This window comes from Polypterus senegalus, chromosome 2 (genome assembly GCF_016835505.1).
Source record: "Polypterus senegalus isolate Bchr_013 chromosome 2, ASM1683550v1, whole genome shotgun sequence".
Classification (NCBI taxonomy): domain Eukaryota; kingdom Metazoa; phylum Chordata; class Cladistia; order Polypteriformes; family Polypteridae; genus Polypterus; species Polypterus senegalus.
This window is the reverse complement of record NC_053155.1, coordinates 48465910-48485684: the sequence shown is the minus strand read 5'-3', so window position 1 is coordinate 48485684 and position 19775 is coordinate 48465910. Positions and strand designations below refer to the sequence as shown.

General features: G+C 38.6%; 1 protein-coding gene across 5 annotated transcripts in view; it reads right to left on the bottom strand.

Annotated features, from left to right (window-relative positions):
- The window catches only part of mid1 (midline 1), a 637552-nt gene that overhangs the window by 279250 nt on the left and 338527 nt on the right, over nucleotides 1-19775 (bottom strand). The window contains exon 1 of one of the 5 annotated variants that reach the window (XM_039743639.1): nucleotides 3596-3615. The exons of the other annotated variants lie outside the window; for them this stretch is intronic. The gene's annotated coding sequence lies outside the window, so the exon portion shown is untranslated. Of the gene's footprint in view, nucleotides 1-3595; nucleotides 3616-19775 lie in introns of those variants that run through there. 5 annotated transcript variants of the gene reach the window in all.

Genomic DNA, 19775 nt, shown 5'->3' with positions numbered 1-19775 from the left:
GCAGAGAAGATCTACTATCTGGCCTAGTAAAGTGTTAAGTGCAGCAGAAATTTAAAATTTACTTTCTGGGCCCATCTGAGGAATTTAAAGAAAGTCTCTAAGTTGAAATCCAGGATGTGGAATAGCATTTGCAGCATCAGTACAAGGTGAAAGGCAACTAAGAGACTTCTACCTCTGCGCGTCCATTGGTCTGGGTATGTGGTCACTGGTGGAGCTTCATTTTCATGTAACTAGAAAAAAGAGTGATATATTGAGTTTCTACTGAGCCCAAGTTATGCCCTGTAGGCACAAGATTTCAGAGGGCAACTGGAAAAAAATGATATTGTTAAAAAGCTGAAGAATGTGTCAGAACCAGGAGAACAAAGCCAAGAATTGTGAAACAAAAATCAAAGCCAGAAGGATACAGTAAGTTTAAAAAACAGAAAAACAAAGCAAAGAATTTTTTTAGAAAGGTTTGAAAGGTTTTGGAATCCGTTTAGTTGGATGAGGAAGTATACCCTTAGATGACTTTTACTATGTCTTGTCATGATAGATAGGCCATGACCTCCTAGGACACATCCACTCTAAGACAGTTCTGGCAACAGGAATCAACAATAATAGCACCATTAAAATGGTTGTGATAAAATGGCCCAAATCAACAATTAAAACCAGGAGTATTATTCAATAATAAATTAAACCAATGGATTCCTTGGGGTTAAAAACCTCCAATAGAGGTTTACAAAGATAAATCATAGGTGATATGCAAAAATATCCAAAATAGGAGAATATGACAGTGTGAAGTGAGGCTTGTGGTAAAACTACATAGGCAAAGGGTGAGAAAGATCGTGGATGCATTACAGAGCAGCTGTTGAGGGAAGTCTAAAAGCTGAGATCCATTTGCAGTGTCACTTTAGTGAAGGAAAACAACCAGAGATACATCTACAGTTCCACACAAGGAGGTTCATCTATCCAACATATAATGGACAGATCACCTGCACCACAACGCAGTGTAGCACTCAACATCATCTGACAACAAAGTGCTCATTAGCCTGCTGATGTATCTTTGTTGCCAGCCACTGCCACAACAAAGATCACCCGATCATTTGAAAGCACTTATGAACCATTGCAAAGAGTTGGAAGTGGTTCATGGAGACAGGGGAGTCTATCAAAACAGCAAGCCTGACAAAGTTGCAAATGAATTCCAACCAGAGTGGCAAGAGCAAGCAGCCCTTTTAAGGATCACAAACTACCGGAAAGAGCAATGAAAAGAGCAAAGAATCCATTTGGCTCTTGCTGCCAATGTTACAATATACATTCAAGGAAAAATATTGAAACTACAAAGTGAAGGTCTTCTTAAACATTAAGGGATAATACTGTATTTGTAAAGGATTACATACTGGGACCTTTGTCCTGACCAGAATTGATGTGGGATCCTTACCTGGATGGGACACCAATATTACGGAAGGACATGGGAAGGCTGTATATATAGCTTATTGTCTTTCCTCATACAGTAGGTGGTAGCATCCCTGCACTGCAGAAAATGAAATCTAAGCAAGTGAAAAGTATTTATATTGTGACATTAAATCTTATTTTCCTTACTCTAAGAATTATTGATCAAATAATTTGTATTGATGATTATTTAGCTTACTTTAAGAAATCATGTAAATTTCATCAAGTAAATTTTTGCTCACCCCATTGTCAGATTTATTTGCTAAATAAAAGTAAAACAACTCCCATTTATATTTTTTTTCACTACTTTTTGCATATGCATTTTTTGTAATGTGGGCTGCTGCATTCATTTGGACACCCACAGGGAATGCTGAGAATTGTAGTTCGGGTTTGCAGGCATGATGGGGTCTGTGGGTTCCGAATAGGGGTGCTGCATGGAGTTACACTCCCTATTCTTTGGGGACTTCTCTATGACCCGGACGTACTTCCAGCGGGTGAAGCACTCCTAGGACTCCAATAAAAGACCCCGCACTTCCTTTTCCAGATGAGTCGGAGCTGGGAGTGGAGACGTGCAACAGTTGCCTTGGAGGAGTAGAAAAGAAAAGACAATCTGTGTGATCATTATAAAAGGTATTGTGTAATAAATTCCTCCTTTTATTTGAACCTAGGACATGTTTTGTGTATTGTGTTTGGAGTTTGGGGCTCAGTGGCGCCCCTTAACAGTGTTTAACTGTAAGAAGTCAAGCCTTTAGCTAAAGGGTCTCCAAACCTCTTCCTATTATCCTAAAGGATGGTTTATTGGCCTCTTTTTATCCTAGTCTACATTTGTTTCTAATCATACCACAAAAAAATCTTTTAAAATGTTTTAATTATCAGTGCCCGCGTTTTCTCCTCTTTCCTACTCTCTCCTTTTACTCAGTATTCCAATGTGGCACCACTGCAAGAGTAACCAAGTTACTACTCCTAGCCAAGGAAAAGGATATCAGTAATGACAGAAACAGCACCAGACTACCATTTTATGGTATTTTATAATCTCTGTTATGTCAATTAATCCATCTATTTATTACTGAATCCACTTTACCCAGTTCTAAGTTGAGGGAGGTGGAAGCTATCACTGTGAAATCGGAAGCAAAGTACAAGTCATACTTAGCCAGGGCACCTGTCCATCTTGGGACAGACTCACACATACACACACACCCACATTTAACCTAAAGAACGCATCATTGGAATTTAGCAGGAATACTTGAAGAAAACCCAGAAAGACACATGGAGGACATGTAGATACTTTGCGATGAGTAGTGTTCAAATTCAGGACTCTGGAGTTGTGAACTAGCATCTCTTACCATTGCACCATCACTTGACCTTAGACTGCAATATGTACTCTAAGGTATTGTGAAATACCTAATAGGAGAGTGCTGACAGGACCTTTGACCACCACCGCATTTCTAATTTGCCACTGACTGTAGTCTTTGTCATTTTAGCCACATTTTCTGATAGTCTGACCACAATTTCATTCATTTGGCATTTTTTATTCATTTTCTGAGAATCGTTAACCTAAACTTTCAGGGTCTCTATATTCCTGTCCTTTTATTTCATTAAACATACTGTAGGTAAACATTGCCTAATCACATTACTGTTTTGCATTTTTTAATGTCTTTAAGCACAAAGTGGAATGTACTGCATATAAGAGCAATTGGAATCATTTTAACTAATCAGGAAATGAACTGGTACCTCATCCAGAGTGTATTCGTGCCTTACACACAATTCAGCTAAACAGGCTCCAGTTCCATTGGATTAAGCAGACTCAGTAAATAGATAGATCTGTTTTAGTAGAGTCTGCCAAAGCTGCCTTATTCCTGCTTTCACCTTAATTTTTAATTACTATTTACTGCTTGGCAGGAGAAAACAAACTGCTTACTGAATCATTCACAAAATATGTGGACTCTAATAGCACTGTGTCATCCTAAACTGAAAATAAAAATAAACCAAACAAAACAAACTAATGCACATACTATACCGTAGCCAAGATCTTGAACTGAGCTACTGACAGCTAATGCTTCCCCAACAGCTCTCAGCACTCTGTCCTGTCTATCAGCTAGTTCACCTTTGACTCTCTATACAGATTCTATCAATCATCAAACTTGAAAGTATATTTGGGCCTTTTTACCTGATGCTGTCACAGATGTTTCCCCAGTCCGAATGTCGTTGCCTGATCTTCACATACTTTGCCAACTGTGTGCCCAGCCTGTAAGACCAGCTTAGCTGGTCTAGAAATTAATCAAACACTTGCCTCTCATAATGCCAAAGGGCAGGTTCTCAGTGAAAAGGCAAACAAACTGACACATAGAGTCAGGTTTCCATTTGGAATTTAGAATGGTTACAATTAACCATATAATAGAAGTACTGTACCTTGTAAGATACAAAATATGAAACTGTAGGTTAGAAGTCCTTCAAATAATTTTAAGAAATGCCCATCACTTAAGGACTCTAGGGCAGCACTGTGGTGTAGTGGTTAGCTCTGCTTCCTTGCAGCTCCAGAGTCTTGGTTTTGAATCTTATCCTGGTTACTGTTTGCACATTCACTCTAAATTCTCTGTGGGGTTTCCGCTATTGACCCATTTCGGTGATTATTTATGCCATTTTTTACATATAATATCTTGTTAATTTCTGTTTTGCACCTGATGTTGCCAAAATAGGCTATGCCTGCCAGGAAGGAAGAACAGGCATCCTGACTGGCATAAAGGAAAGATTTTTGTCTAGCCAGGATGCTATAATGGATGAACAGAAGGAACAAGTATGCTGGGAGCAGTTCATTCCCCCCAAACGATACAGTAGGTTGGCGTGATCTTGAGGACTAAACTTAATCAGGACACCCACAGGGTGGCATGGGAGTTGGAGTCTGGAAATGCAGCCCTGTTGGGGGTTTTGGGAACCGCCAGAGGGTGCTGCCCGGAAGAGTACTCACCCAGATTTCTGCATGACTTGAAAGTGCAACGGACAACCTGGGAAGGAACCCAGAAACAGTTCCTGGGTTGACTTTAAAAGAGAGCCTGTCGACACACTTAGATGAGTAAAAGTCAGGAGGCAGTGGGCTATGCTGTCTTGAAGGAGGAAGAAGAATTGTGTTGGGTATTACTGTGTCTGTGGTTTGGGGCTCAGTGGCATCCTCTTGTGGTTACACTCCCCATGACCCTGAAATGGATAATATGGATCCAATAAATGGATGGATCAATGAATTTTGAAAATGAATGAATAGATAGTTTGCAGATCTCATCCTGAAATATTTATCAGAGTATAAGTGCACCAGTGATCACCTCTGAAAAATGAGTGTTTTTGAAAGTTGACTTTAAAGCAATCAGAGTAAGTCAAAGGTATACCAAAAGCCTTAGTGAAATAAAACAGCAAACATACAGTAAACATGCTTCAGCAGAGGGTTGAATTAATCAGAACTCATAGACAAAAGGGACATTGTATATTAATGCTGCAATCACCAGTTGGGCCCAGCTCATGGATCAAACCACTTGGTTCAAAGTCTAGTATTAGAATAGAAAGTTAAAACCAAGAATCCTTCCTTGGGCAGAATGAGTACAGTCCACTTTGGACTTCAGTCCACTTTAACTCCTATGTTAGAAGCACACAAGAACAATTTTGACTCTACATTGAACCTATTTATAAGGTGTGTGAGAAATAAATTAGTGAATCTGTGCAGAGGAAGGAGCTATTTGAACTCTTCAAGCTTTTACATACTTTGTTGTTTTTGGCCCTGACAGAAGTCATTATTTTTCAAAGTTACCCTGTAAAGATGAGTTCAGCTGGAGTTATAACTTGGTTCCTAAAGATGCAATTTCCATGCCAGTAAAGTAACCATCTAAGCTAAAAAGGCCTTCCTAACTAAACATATCTTTAAAGTATATAACTGCTCTGCCATGGACTACACCTGTTATAGACCAGCATAGATAGCTGGTTTGGACACCAGCACGTCTCTAGCCATGTCCCATGTTCAGCTTTGGTATAGTTGCCTTGGTTACTTAGATTTATTTTTTTGATCTTTTTTCAAATATCAATTACAATTTTGCGGAGCAGAAAGATAGCCGTCTCTTTTGCCACTTAATACAGTAACCTAACCCACAAAAAAGTTAAAAAAATTATTTTTCTTTTTGTTTGTGTTATTTATTCCTTGAATATAACACAAACATGCCAAAAGACATATGCCAAAGACATATGGGTACAGGATAAAACAGATTAAGTTCTAAGACGTTTCTACCAAACTGTAGAAGTGTATTCAAGTCAAATGCTGAACTGCTGTTGCCCATGTTTATTTAACATAATGTCATTTGTTGTAACAAAAAATGCCCCCAAATCACTTCACTTGTACAGTAAGCCCACCAGAAATGCAGCTGCCTGAAGGGTGTTTACAGAGGCCCATAGATAGTCAATGATGAGGTTGATCCTGGCAGCATATGGTTCATTGGCTGTCTCCTTTGACATTTGGGCCATGCTAAAGCAACACTAAAAAGTAAATACTTTACAAAGGTATATTTTAGGAAGCGGATTACTGGAAAATATTTCATGTAAAGTAAAACCACCAAGGAGCTCTTGAAGAATCCCTTTTCCAACAACACAGAGAACTATAATTCTTACCCACGCCTGTGCTTTAAGTGTCACATTATAGGTGGTTTTTACCAGTCAGAGTACAAACTGTCTCCAGGCTTCATTGAATGTACTTCCTTGCATTTATCCCAACAGGACTTTTTTCATGCAATCATTATGAATCGTTTGACCCCAGGCATGAGTTGCTGCATAAACAATATAACATGCACTCAAACACAACATACTTCAGGGTGGCCCTTTCTGTCCATGTCAAGTTCCATTTCCTGGTGTGCTGCATGGCTCTCTTATAGGTTCATGAATATCAGACAGCGGAAGGAGGTGGCATAATTCTTCAACAAGTGGAATTCCTTTCTTTCACTTTTCCAGTGCGGAATTTCAAATTGTTGTATGTGGGATAAGCCTGCTTGTTTTTTTTTACTGTCAGACGCTTTCCAAAAAATGCGTCTCTTTAATGCTTCCTCCTTGTCATCTCTAATATAGTTACAGTCAGGTTTTTCTTGGATTTATACAATCTGAGCTGTGTAGATGAAGAGAGCAAAACATGAACGTGAAAAAAGGTTTGAATCTAAACTGACATTTTCTAGTAAGAAAAAGAAGCATTCCAAAACCTTTACCATCTCCATATTCAAACCCTTCAGTTCAGGAATAGGCTCAATGATTGAACCTTGAGATTACGGATCCACTGTGTACCAGACCTTCAGGTAAAACCTCCTACCGTGGAATAGGTTGGTCTGATCAACTACTTACCTCATGGCCCTGCTTTCTGACTTCAACTTACATCAAAATCTTCTAAGTATGGTAACCTCCTCTTGCTTCATACCCCATGACTGTTCTGGTAAACAGAACTTTCTAGCAGTATTGACCTATTGCTTAGCAATTTCTCTTTCTCTCAACACTCTGTGTTTCTGATTCCTCATTGTGTTTCTCAATGATGGATCTTATACTCCATGTATGTCATAGTTTGTGTACTGACCGCTGTCTTTAGAAATTCATCAGTGGTGTCTTTTCTTTGCAGCTATATGATCCACAAAAAAATGAAAAGAGAACCAACAACAAATGTATACTGGAAAGTCAAATTTTTAAACCATTCAACCTCGATCTGATAGTAAAATTTGCCTAAATATAAGATATGATTTGTTAGCATTAATTAGGTTAAAATTTATAGTACATTAATTAGGAGAAAGTAGGGTGAAATGACACCTTTTATTGGCTAACTAAATAAATTACAAATGAAAGCATTCAAGGCAATTAAGGCCCCTTCATCAGGCAAGGTGTAACTCCACTGCTATAGTACATGAATTAGTCATTTAATGTCATGTGCCAAGACCTTAACAAGTGTTTCATTGGGCAATAAAAAGACTTACAAAGCACCAAAAACAACACATTAGAATAAGGGCCACCCACCGCCCCGCTTTACTGCTGTGTAACAAGACCTTAACAAAGGCTTTGTGTTACGCAGCAATAAATGACTAATAGATGCAATGTAACAAGCCCTAAGGCCTTTTGTGTTATCTGGTTGTGGGCCATCCAATAAAGTGGTTATTGAATTTTTTCTGAAATGTAACATATTAACATCTGTTCCTGTGCTAATAATATCATTTTCAGTCTTACAGCTTTATTTTGTCCTACTAAGAATCAATGAAAAATTTGCAGGTTTTACACTAGACAGTTCATGGTTGAGAGACATATTATGCCTCACTTAAGTACACTTTGGACATTCCTGGTATCAATATGAACAGTTTTTAACTTAGCTCTGTTATCCCTTCATGCATTTTTGTGATGGCTTCTTCTTATATGATTTCTTAATGCATATAATTAATTTTTGTTATTGTATCTGGGGTCATTTCCAGTTTGTTTATAACATGTTGCCATTTTGTTTTCTTATGCTACTGCTTCAGGTTACAATGCATGTTGCCAGCATGTGAGAATGGCAGGTTGTTACTGTTGATGTCACTAGCATAACAGTGTAACGATGGGCAGAGCTCATCTCATCCTGTCCCAAATTCTGGACCTGTAGTCACTTCGTGAGTGGTTCTGAGAGTTCTCCTTTGATTCTTTGGTAACACAATCTACCACATTATCTTTAACTTAAATTATGATTTACAAATTGGTTTAGGTGCGCAATTGGTTTAACTTTATGGTAATCAACCATGACTGTCTCTAAAATTTGATTTGGCATTTATTTGTTTCATGGTTCTTTACATTACCTGTCTATTGTTCCAGTTAGTGGAATTGCAAAACAAAGCATTTTAGTAAATGACCTATAGTCTATTGCAACAATGTGAAGTATAGACTTATTTCAACTGTTCATTAAAAAGATGTGTAGAATGTAAAATGAAATTTTTAGTTTTACTTACTGTCTTACTGGTTTTATAGGCTTCTTTCTAAAGTGAAAGATTGGTTATTATTTAAGAATGAAATCCAAATCTGTAAAAAAGTATAGGTGATTTGACTCTGAAAGCTGGGTAATAAGTAAGCTACTGGGAGTGACAATATTATACTGTTTTGCAGCTCAAAATATACACAAAAGCTCTATTTTCATTTATTAAGAATTAATTAAGTACAAAGAAGAAAAAAATAACTGTTTTGTTGGTGCCTTCTAACTCATTTTATTGGTAAATACAAGCTCCATTATTAAGATCTAGCTATGTAAACATTTACTAAAGGTAGCTCCTCCACGAAGGTGTCACCATATAAGGGACAGACTTTACAAGTGACTAAAAGACAATTTGTTAGGCAAAAGTATATTGTCAACAGGTAATACATTTAATATTCTGAAATGCACATAACTGAATTCCAGGTTACAGTTAGTCAGAGCCTTTCCTGGCAACATCAGACACCAGATACAAAATGACCCTGAGTTGTGTGCTAGTCTGACGTAAGGTCCACTCATGCACATTGCCATAATTACACTCAGCAAGTTTATAATCGCTAGTTAGAATGCACACTTTCAGGGTGTGCGAATAAAACTTCATTACCTTGAGGAAAATCCCCATGTAGCAATGGGAAGATCATGGAGAGGCCATGCCATGCGCACAGTGACTGGGCACTGGACACTAGACCTGTGACTCGTAAGCAGTATCACTCATCACTGCGCCCCTCTGCTGTTTTAGAGTCAATATATTCTTATTGTATTTAAAAAGTGAAGGCACGTGGAAAAGCAAAATCATTCAAACGCTAGTTACAAATATACACATTTACTTGAAAACAAATTAAATAATGCAAAAATAAAATGCACATAGAGAATAAATTAACTCAGAAAATTTCCTTTCTTACCATTTGTCTTTATTTTGGTGTTTTCTAAGCAGCAGTTTTTGTTTTAAGATGAGTTATCTTACAACTTTGAGACAAATGGAGGAGTCAAGCGATAGTCAGACACACTAAGAGTTGCCTTCTAAGATGGGAAATATTTACAAGATTACAAATGATATTTTCATATCTGGTAATGAGGGGTCTGTCAGCCATTGGTGGTTGTCAAAAAATGGACCATAGATAAGATAGGTGCCTCGACATAGATATAGAGTCTGAGGAGATTACTTTATGGGAGTACACTTCAGAGAGAAAGCACCAGGCAGGAGAAGTGACACATAAAGATACTGAAGACTCAAGAGGATACTGAAGAAAGGTGTAGGACAAAGACTGAGGTTGCACATAGGACAAGACATATCAAATATGTACAAAGTCAACACATTCTCAAAGGGTACTTTTGAAAGGAAACCATTTAATTATTTCAGGTTTTTGCGTGTGAATTCTCGAGCACATTACAATCAGCTTTCCATTGAAGTAGTTTGTGTCTTCTGTGTAAGAAAAATAGGTAGACACAATGCTTTAAATGTTCATCATAGGGCATATCTTCTTATATAATACACTACCGTGACTGTCTGTTTGTCTGTTCAGGATTTTAAATCAACTGTAGCTTGCAAACTGTTTAACCTATTGACCTGAAATTTGGTACACATATACTACATGACCTCTACTGTCCATTTTGGGGGGAAGGGGGGGGGATGATTTTTATTACTCTTTTTATTTTTATTTTATTTTATTGTAGATTCCATAAAATCAGCATGGTGGCCCTTGCAGTGCATGCATACGGGCGCAGTGTTCATCCCTACCACATTCGCCGTCACTTCCCCTACCTCTTCATATCTTAAATCGTTCTTGAGGTAGATTGAACACTTAAGTGCCAGCTTAAGTGAAAAATTAAGAAAAACATACTAAGTAATTGCAACACAAAAACTGACTTAATCAGTTTTAATGCAAAAAGCTGCCAACGGAAGAAGAGAAGAAGTGGGCCGCTAGGATGGAGAAAACAAGAGCTGCTCACGAAGCAGCAATTGCATCAGCCTCTGAGCAAACAAATGCTAAATGTACAGAGAAAGAGCATAAAAACTATAAGTTAAGTGTATTCACTGCATGTTATTGTGCAGTATGCCATTACTGGTTACATATAATAAAGATAGATAGATAGATAGATAGATAGATAGATAGATAGATAGATAGATAGATAGATAGATAGATTACCCTGAACCTGAAATTGAAATGAAGCAAGTACAAAAAAAAAAAAAAAAACTAGAAGGATGGATAGAAAAGTCAGTCATTCTAAATTCACTTCTAATAGGCATTATTCCAACTAAAATAACACATATTTGAAGTTATCAGACATCTACATTCCAGCTAATATAACACATTTTAAAGTTGACAAAGATATACCCATAACTATCCTACTCAATAGATATATGACAAATTATTTTATTCCCTTCTAGCATTGGCATTCTCTTATATTGGGTAGATAGACATGCTTACAATCAGTTTAGAATAGGCATCTCATTTTCCAGGATTAATAAATCATACAGAATTACAGATACCTACTTCAGTATCCCAGCATATGAAATGACATTTCAGCTGCTTTTAGTAAAGGAACAATGAGGCAGCCACTTCCTAAAATCTCTTGATTATTAACTGTGGCCAAGGGCTGATAGATACGCACTATTGCATTTTCAATCTAATAACTGATGATAAGAGTCTACAGATAACAGTGAGAAAATGCCTCAATGAAATTAATGCATGGTTATCTCATGATAAAACTAAATTGACTGTAATGGCACCTTGTTTCTCACTGAATTTTGCATCCTGACTCTTTATCTCATTGTCTGCTAATACTAGCTTTGGAGTCAAACTCACAACATTCTGAACTTAAAATCACACATCTTGTCTGCAGACAAAATTTCTAGTATTGATGAAACATCTCCAATATCCATCCTACTGCACCAAAACATTAGAATACTTTCAACAGTACTCACTGCCTCTTAATTGGGCTGCTACAATTCACATTTCAGTGGTCTCTCGGCAGGGAAAAAAAACAGAATACAGCAGATGTTGCTGAATAAGCCCTGACTCAAAAGGGTTCCGATTTCATATAAAGTCGACTTCAAAATCTGAGTGCTCACATAATATTCCACCACCCTCCATATCCATCATAACTGGTCATCCTGCACAAATGATTGACAGATTTTAAACTCTGCTTAATTCACAAATGACTGAACATGTTTAAATTCTTCCAAATTCTACACTAGAGACCACAGTTAAGAGGAGACATGCCATGAAGAAATTCCCTGAGCCAGCAGGCTTCACCCAATGGTTGACCAGAGTGTGTCGTAGTCCAAAAGACACCTCAAGAAGCCGTCAATTTCAACCTAACTAAAGGAGGCACACTTTTGTGACTAGAGCAAGAACTATGATAATTGTGTTTTGTTTTTTGTTTTTGCCTGATGCTAATTTATAGGGACACTGCATTAAATCCTGTCTTTACCACCATCCATTTTTAACCCACTCAGAAAGTGCTGATATGCAAAGTAAGATTGGCCTGATCATGAAGAATGCACTAGGCTGAAGGTTGCATAGGATTCTAAATCACCAGGTTTCTGGAACTGAATTTTGATATCGCTATTTTGATATTTTGTAAATATTTGAACTCCATCATGCTAAACTCTACATGCTAGTTTCTTATCTTAGAAAAAGATTGCCACACAGGTTCATCCATTCATCCAGGTTCTGAATCTGCTGTATCAATACCAAGGGATATGGAGTGTCAGAGCCTACCCTAGTATGAACAACATCAGTTTAAATAACCTAGACTGAGACACCAATACTGTATAGGAACTCAAGGAAAGTAAATGAAGAAAGGTAAGTGAAAGGTACATGGATGGACTTTATGGGCTCCCATTATGAAGAATTTCTCAAAATATAACACTATTACAATTTATCAGTCAAAAGAGATTTAAAAAGCATCTAGTCTGGGTTTATATGGATACAAAACTGTGTTTAAGGATATTTTTGTTAATTTACTTTAATTTTACTGATTGATTACAGTTATTTTTCCTATTACTGTGTTATCATACCTCTAATATTGACTAGAATGAGGTTCTCATTGAAGGGAGCTCCTTGTTCAATTGTTCACATGTTTATATTAGGATTGGGTTTGATTCCCTGCAAAACTCACTTGGAAAATAGAGGTTTAGAAATACACAACCAGACAGAAGCTAGGCATTGTGATGTAGTGGATAAGGCTTTGGATTTTAATACTCAATCCTGAAGTTCAAATTCCCCAACTGGCACTGCGATCATGAGCAGGTCACTTCACTTGCCTGCACTCCAACTGGAAAAGCAAAGTAAATGTAACCAATTGTATCTCAAATGTTGTACAGTAAGTCACCTTGGTTAAGGTGTCAACCAAATAATAATAGCCCTCTTATTATGTTTCTACTTTTTGTCTTTTACTTATTAGCATAAGAATTTTTGTAGAGATGTGTGTGGAGTGAAATTTTGTTGTAGTACACAAAAAAGCGATGTAAGTACTGACATGGGCACAAGACTCGTGAGGCACATGCCAGGTGCCAGTTCTAAAAAGGGCTCAATTTGAAGAAATGTTCAAAGGAGCTTTATTTGTGGAATGTTACACATGCTGTGTTGCAAACTCCAAGCTGCCCTCGTGAGAGGTGTTTGCATGTCATCATAGAGGTCACTGTGCCTTTAGTTCTGAGCAATGTGGCCAATTTGGCTCAAGCTGCCAACACTTGAGGGTTTAAGAACTTGCTATGGTGCTTCTATCAGTCACTTATTGCTAGGAAACAGGAAGGACTTGTTACATTATAGCTAGCCATTATTCTTTGGTGTCACTGATGCTTCATATGAGTTATTATAACATAACAAAGCATTTGCCAAGGTGTCCTTGTGATGCCATTTCCTGAGACACAATGACTTGCCTGTCTCTTATTTCTAAGATGCAGAACAAGACAGGTTGTGGAGCCTTTAGATTGCATGTCTAGCATGTAACAGTTGTTTGCCACATGCTAATGGCTGAGGGGAGAAAAGAAGATTGGATCATTGGTTATTTGAAAGCTGGGCTACTTAAATCTGCTGTGGAGGTTAAGAAGAAAGAGTGGAAGCAACTGAAAATGACATGTTTTAACTGCTTTTAAAGACTACATTATCACGCCACTTTTTAATATTCAGGTTTATTTCTACTTGTTTCTCCTTTTTGACTTTTACTTAGTAGGATAAGAATTTTGGTACAGATGTGTGTGGAGTGAAATTTTGTTGTAGCACACAAACAAGATTGCTGTAAGTACTATATATGGCATGGAGAGAAGACTCATGAGACACATTCCAGCAATTGGAAGATATTTGAAGAAATGCTCAAGGGAGCTTTATGTGTGTGGTAGATAGATAGATAGATAGATAGATAGATAGATAGATAGATAGATAGATAGATAGATAGATAGATAGATAGATAGATAGATAGATAGATAGATAGATACTTTATTAATCCCAAGGGGAAACTCACATAATCCAGCAGGATACTTATAGAAAAAACAATATTAAATTAAAGAGTAATAAAAATGCAGGTAAAACTGACAATAACTTTGAATAATGTTAACGTTTAAGGTGGAATTGAAGAGTCGCATAGTGTTGGGGGCAGGAACGAGCTCCTCAGTCTGTCAGTGGAGCAGGACAGTGACAGCAGTCTGTTGGTGAAGCTGCTCCTCTGCCTGGAGATGATACTGTTCAGTGGATGCAGTGGATTCTCCATTATTGACAGGAGCCTGCTCAGTGCCCGTCGCTCTGCCACAATAGAGCCTGCCTTCCTTACTAGTTTGTCCAGGCGTGAGGCGTCCCTCTTCTTTATGCAGCCTCCCCAGCACACCACCGTGTAGAAGAGGGCACTCGCCCTGCAGCATCTTATTGCAGATGTTGAAAGACACCAGCCTTCAAAGGAAGTATAGTTGGCTCTGACCTTTTACACAGAGCATCAGTATTGGCAGTCCAGTCCAGGTATTTATAGGTCTGCACCCTCTGCACACAGTCACCTCTGATGATCACAGGGTCCATGAGGGGCCTGGGCCTCCTAAAATCCACCACCAGTTCCTTGGTCTTGCTGGTGTTCAGGTGTCAGTGGTTTGAGTTGCACCATTTAACAAAGTCCTTGATTAGCTTCCTATACTCCTCCTCCTGCTCACTCCTGATGCAGCCCACAATAGCAGTGTCATCTGCGAACTTTTGCACGTGACAGGACTCCAAGTTGTAAGTCTGATGTATATAGGCTGAACAGAACGGGAGAAAGTACAGTCCACTGCAGCGCTCCTGTGTTGCTGACCACAATGTCAGACCTGCAGTTCCCGAGACGCACATACTGAGGTCTGCTCTGTAAGATAGTCCACGATCCATGCCACAAGGTGTGAATGTACTCCCATCTCTGTCAGCTTGTCCCTAAGGAGCAGAGGTTGGATGGTGTTGAAGGCGCTAGAGAAGTCCAAAAACATAATTCTTACTGCACCACTGCCTCTGTCCAAGTGGGAGAGGGATCGGTGTAACATATAGATGATGGCATCCTCCGACCCCACCTTCTCCTGGTATGCGAACTGCAGAGGGTCGAGGGCACGGCGAACCTGTGGCCTCAGGTGGTGAAGCAGCAGCCGCTCCATGGTCTTCATCACATGTGACGTCGGATCGACAGGCCGGAAGTCATTCAGCTCACTAGGACGTGATACCTTTGGGACTGGGGAGATACAAGATGTTTTCCTAAGCCTCAGGCCACTCCCCTGTTCCAGGTGAAGGTTGAAGATGCGCTGTAGAGGACTCCCCAGTTCCAGCGCACAGGCCTTCAGCAGTCATGGTGATACTCCATCTGGACCTACTTCTTTGCTGGCACAAAGTCTCCTCAGCTTTCTGCTCACCTGCGCTGCTGTAATTGTGGGTGGGGAGCTGCCCTGCTGAGAGGTGTTTGTATGTCGTTACAGAGGTCACTATGGCCAGTTTGGCTCAGGTTGTTCTGTCCTTGATACTTTTTATATGAAGATGCTCTGAGTTTATAGTTTTTACAACTAGGAGAGAACAAAAAAAATCCTAATTCATTCGCCAACTATAGGCAAGACAAATTGCTGAATACCTTACATGAGGTAGCATATATTGGTGGACTCTTCATATGGGCTGTTAGACAAGATCTTCAATGGCTCACTGTTCCAATGTAATTTCCCTCCCACAGTAACACATAATTGTGGTAATCGAGTATGGAATCCAGTGACATTCATCTTCCCAAGAGTAATTTCCTAATAGTACAGTGAGCGATAAGAGGGTAATTCTATGTAGCACCTTGAATCAATGAGCCCCATTTTTCCTTATTTATGCAGCACAATGTCTCTAAGCCTTTTTAATGGAAGTCACACAGAGAATGAGATTTCATTCGAAAGCCTTGTGGCTTTAATATAAGCTTGCAAGCCACCGCAGCACACCACCAGTCATTCCATAATTACATTAGGAAAATGGCAGTCAGGGACTGGAACAGACATGTATATTATTGTAAATCCTGATCTTCTTGAGAAGCCAAGATTAACAGGGCCATACCACAGAATATGTTTATTTCATTTTAATGTGTGTGAATAGCTTAAATACTCTTAAATGGGAAGAGTGAAAAAAATGTAACAAAAAAGAACTAAAATCAAAGTGACTAACAGTTTAAGATGGACCTTGTATGACTCCTTAATCACCTATTACAAGACCAGAAACACATCAGAAATCTTGCAATCTGGATATCCTTTCTTCCTTCATCATTTTTCCTAGCTCTAAGGGCAGTGGACCACCACTTAAATGTAGTCCTACACTGTGGGCTATATGATAAAACAAAAATAATGATTAAAAAAGTGGGACAGAGCTTCCTAGTGAAGAGCCGATCATCTTATAAAATAGAGAAAAAATAGAATAAGAGATTTGAATCAGCCAGTTATAATAAAACACAATGGCTGCTTCGTCTCAGTCTCATCGGTAAGAATTGGCATCTTCTTATCTTTATATTCCCCTTTCAGAAGTTTGCACGGCTGCACTATTTAATATTAAGACTTGCTTGATCAATTCATTTCCTTGACAGATAAGATTACTTTTGAGTAGTGTGTGTGGCTGGGCCCTGATGGAAATGTAAACTCCAACCAACCCCCCATACCCCGCCCTTCATACTCCATCACCCTCAGGCTTTAACATTCTAAAGATTCCACACTTTTTTCGGAAATCCTTCCAAAAAAAGCCATCTGAAGCAGGGCCGTCTGTTATTCCACTCAAAAGAAAATTGTGCAGCTCATCTGTCTGAAGTGAGTTGACCAGGGTTTGTCAATGCTGGTTTTCAGCAGCAGAATGTGTTTCCATTTAGTGAACTGCATTGTGATTTCTTATGTAAAAATAAGTAAAGAAATGGAACAAAAACCCAGTGGAATGGATGTGAGTCTTGATAATAAATACCACACGATATCATGCCATGCATAAAACAAATGCGTAATTAATCGAGACCTTTAAATAGCATCACATTTGTTTGGTAATGTCCTCACCAAGAAATTTAAATTAATCAGTGGCTTTACATCCTTCCCAAATGATAAATCAATATAATATAATATTTATTGTACACTATTGTACAGTGAAAATAAAAAAGTCAGCCACTAACTTATCAAGGATGAATTCACACTAAGCATCGCACTTTATTTGAGGAATCCTTAAGTGTACAGTACTTACATAGGAATTACCCCAGGCATATTTCAAGCTGGCTAGACATGCAGGAGAGAAGTTCACTTTACCCTGTAGACATGAGTAAAAAATCGGACTTGTTTTAAAGTATAGACTCTGCTCTTACCTTTATTGTTACCATATATTTATAGTATATATATTAAAATAATTCAGAATTATAGTATGAGGTAAAGACATTTCCAATTTCCATAGGCAATGGCACCAACAGGCTGCTATAGGGAAGCTGTAGAATCCTCTGAGTATCTTCAGGGAAGAGAGTATGACATATTGGCAGCAAGAAAACCCCAACTCATCCCACAGCAGGAGCCCCTATGAAGCTTTACACCATGCATAAGTGCTGCATGATGCAGACAGGTAATAAATATGGACATTGGCACAAGGAGTGATGGCCTGGGTGAATGTGTGTAATGCCTGTCCCAGGGTGATTCAGGACTGAGGACCAAGCAACAGATGACAGTGTCCTAATCGACAGTGTGAAGCAAGGGAGGAAAGAAAGGAGACTACAACATCTCCCGACCAACATGTGGCCGCATTTAGTAACTAGCTAGGGAAACTGGGCTGCTCATTTAAGGGTAAGACTGGAAAAGAATGGGAAGACATCTGCACTCACTAACCCTCCAGTAGTGCAGTGTCATTCTAGTTGTGCTGTTAAGCAGACTCAAGCCCTTTAAGGACATCAGAAGACTCTGAGGTGGAGGAGCAGTTCTAGCCTTTGGCAAAACTAATGTGACCTCTGATCCCAGAAGTGACCCTGGGACTGGTTTGAAAGCTACCACATTACAAGGGTCGGCACATGAGCCTAAATGGCGAGGAGAATTGAGACAATGGTTGAGTGAGTAAGAGATGAAAGGTAAGAAAGGAAGATCTTTTGTGGGGTAAAGTGGTGATCTCAAGATCTGGAGAAGTAGGCTAAGAGTTAAGCTTATTTTTTTTATTTGAGTGAGTTGTATTCTAATTGTGTTTGTTCCTAACTGTAGTTTTTCTTTTTTTGTAATTTTTTTATTTACTGTAGGTTCTTGGTGTTGTTTATGAGGGCTGACTTAAAAACTTCCTCCTTTTATGGTGGTTATACAGGTAGACACAACATTATGTCACTAACATAGACTGGCGTTTTGGTGTCATCTGTTCTGATACTCACTGGTGTTATTTACTTGAAAATTACAATTTGACCATATTATGGTTTTTGAACATAATTGAAAAACTGTTCGGGCAACACGGTGGTGCAGTGGTAGTGCTGCTGCCTGGCAGTATGGAGACCTGGGTTCGCTTCCTGGGTCCCCCCTGCGTGGAGTTTTCATGTTCTCCATGTGTCTGCGTGGGTTTCCTCCGGATACTCCAGTTTCCTTCAACAGTCTGAAGACATGCAGGTTAGGTGCATTGGCGATTCTAAATTGTCCCTAGTGTGTGCTTGGTGTGTGTGTGCTGGTGCCCAGCCAGGGATTTGTTCCTGCCTTGCGCCTCTGTTGGCTGTAATTGGCTCCAGCAGACCCCCATCACCCTGTGTTAGGATATTGCGGGATGGAAAATGACTGACTGAAAAACTGCTCATACACACACAAACGACATAAACACACAGATTCACACAATATAAACATGTAACCTTTATTGAAACACTTAGAAGACCAAACATTTCTTTCCTGGGTAAGAAATATTAATGTCTCTAGCTAATTATTCATACTATTTGTTTTTATATTCTAATCTGCACTGTTATGAGGCAACATACCATCTAGGTTTGGTGCTTGCCCATGATGCTATTGGGATAGGTTCTGGATCAGTGTGGATTTTGAGTGGGACAATTGAATTCATTGGATTTTATATTTATTAGTCATTAATTTTATAACCTATTCATTTTAGAGTTATGGAGCCTGGAGCCTGCATATTTGACCAGGTGAGTGTTGCCTATTAACCTAATACACATCTTTGAGGAGTAACAGAAAACCTGATTACACGTAGATACACCCCACGTAGACAGTACAAGCAAGCAAGTGCCAACTCCACACAGAGCGTGAGCAGGTCAGGAACTGCCTGGTTGAGCAGCAAGTAAACCTGTCTGTGTGCTGTGTACACTGAGCTGCAGCCTCTTGGTTGGCTGTTTGGAGGAGCAGGTGGACCTAAGAAAGTAGCTACAGTGGAAGCATGTGTGTATACTGTATACTGAATGTATATGTACATTATTTAGATACTGTATATATTTTTTTGTTTTGTGCAGGAGAAATGGTTTTCACTAATAAATCAGTCTCATGACTCTGAGGCCCAGAAAAAAACCTCAAAAAAAGTTAATTTAATCATGAAAATCATCTTCATTTAAATAATCAGAAAAGTCAATCAATGGCAATTGCAGAAAAGCACAGATGGAAGTATATCTAACTGTAAGCCAGTAGCATTTTGGTTTGAGTCTTGTGTTTATCCTTTTCTTACCTTGATCTTATTTATGTTTCATGCAGAAAAAGTACATGAAGAGGAAGAAGAATCGTCAAGACTGTGCAAGTGATATTATTGTTTTTTACAATAAAATTGCATCTTATCAGAGAAAAATATTGTCTCAAATGTTTGTATCAATTTAGTTTTTACTTCTATCTGTTTCTTATGCATAAAGATATGAATTCACTTAATATTATTTTAACATCAGGAAAAATAACATAATCCTTTGATTTCCATATAATTTTCTATTG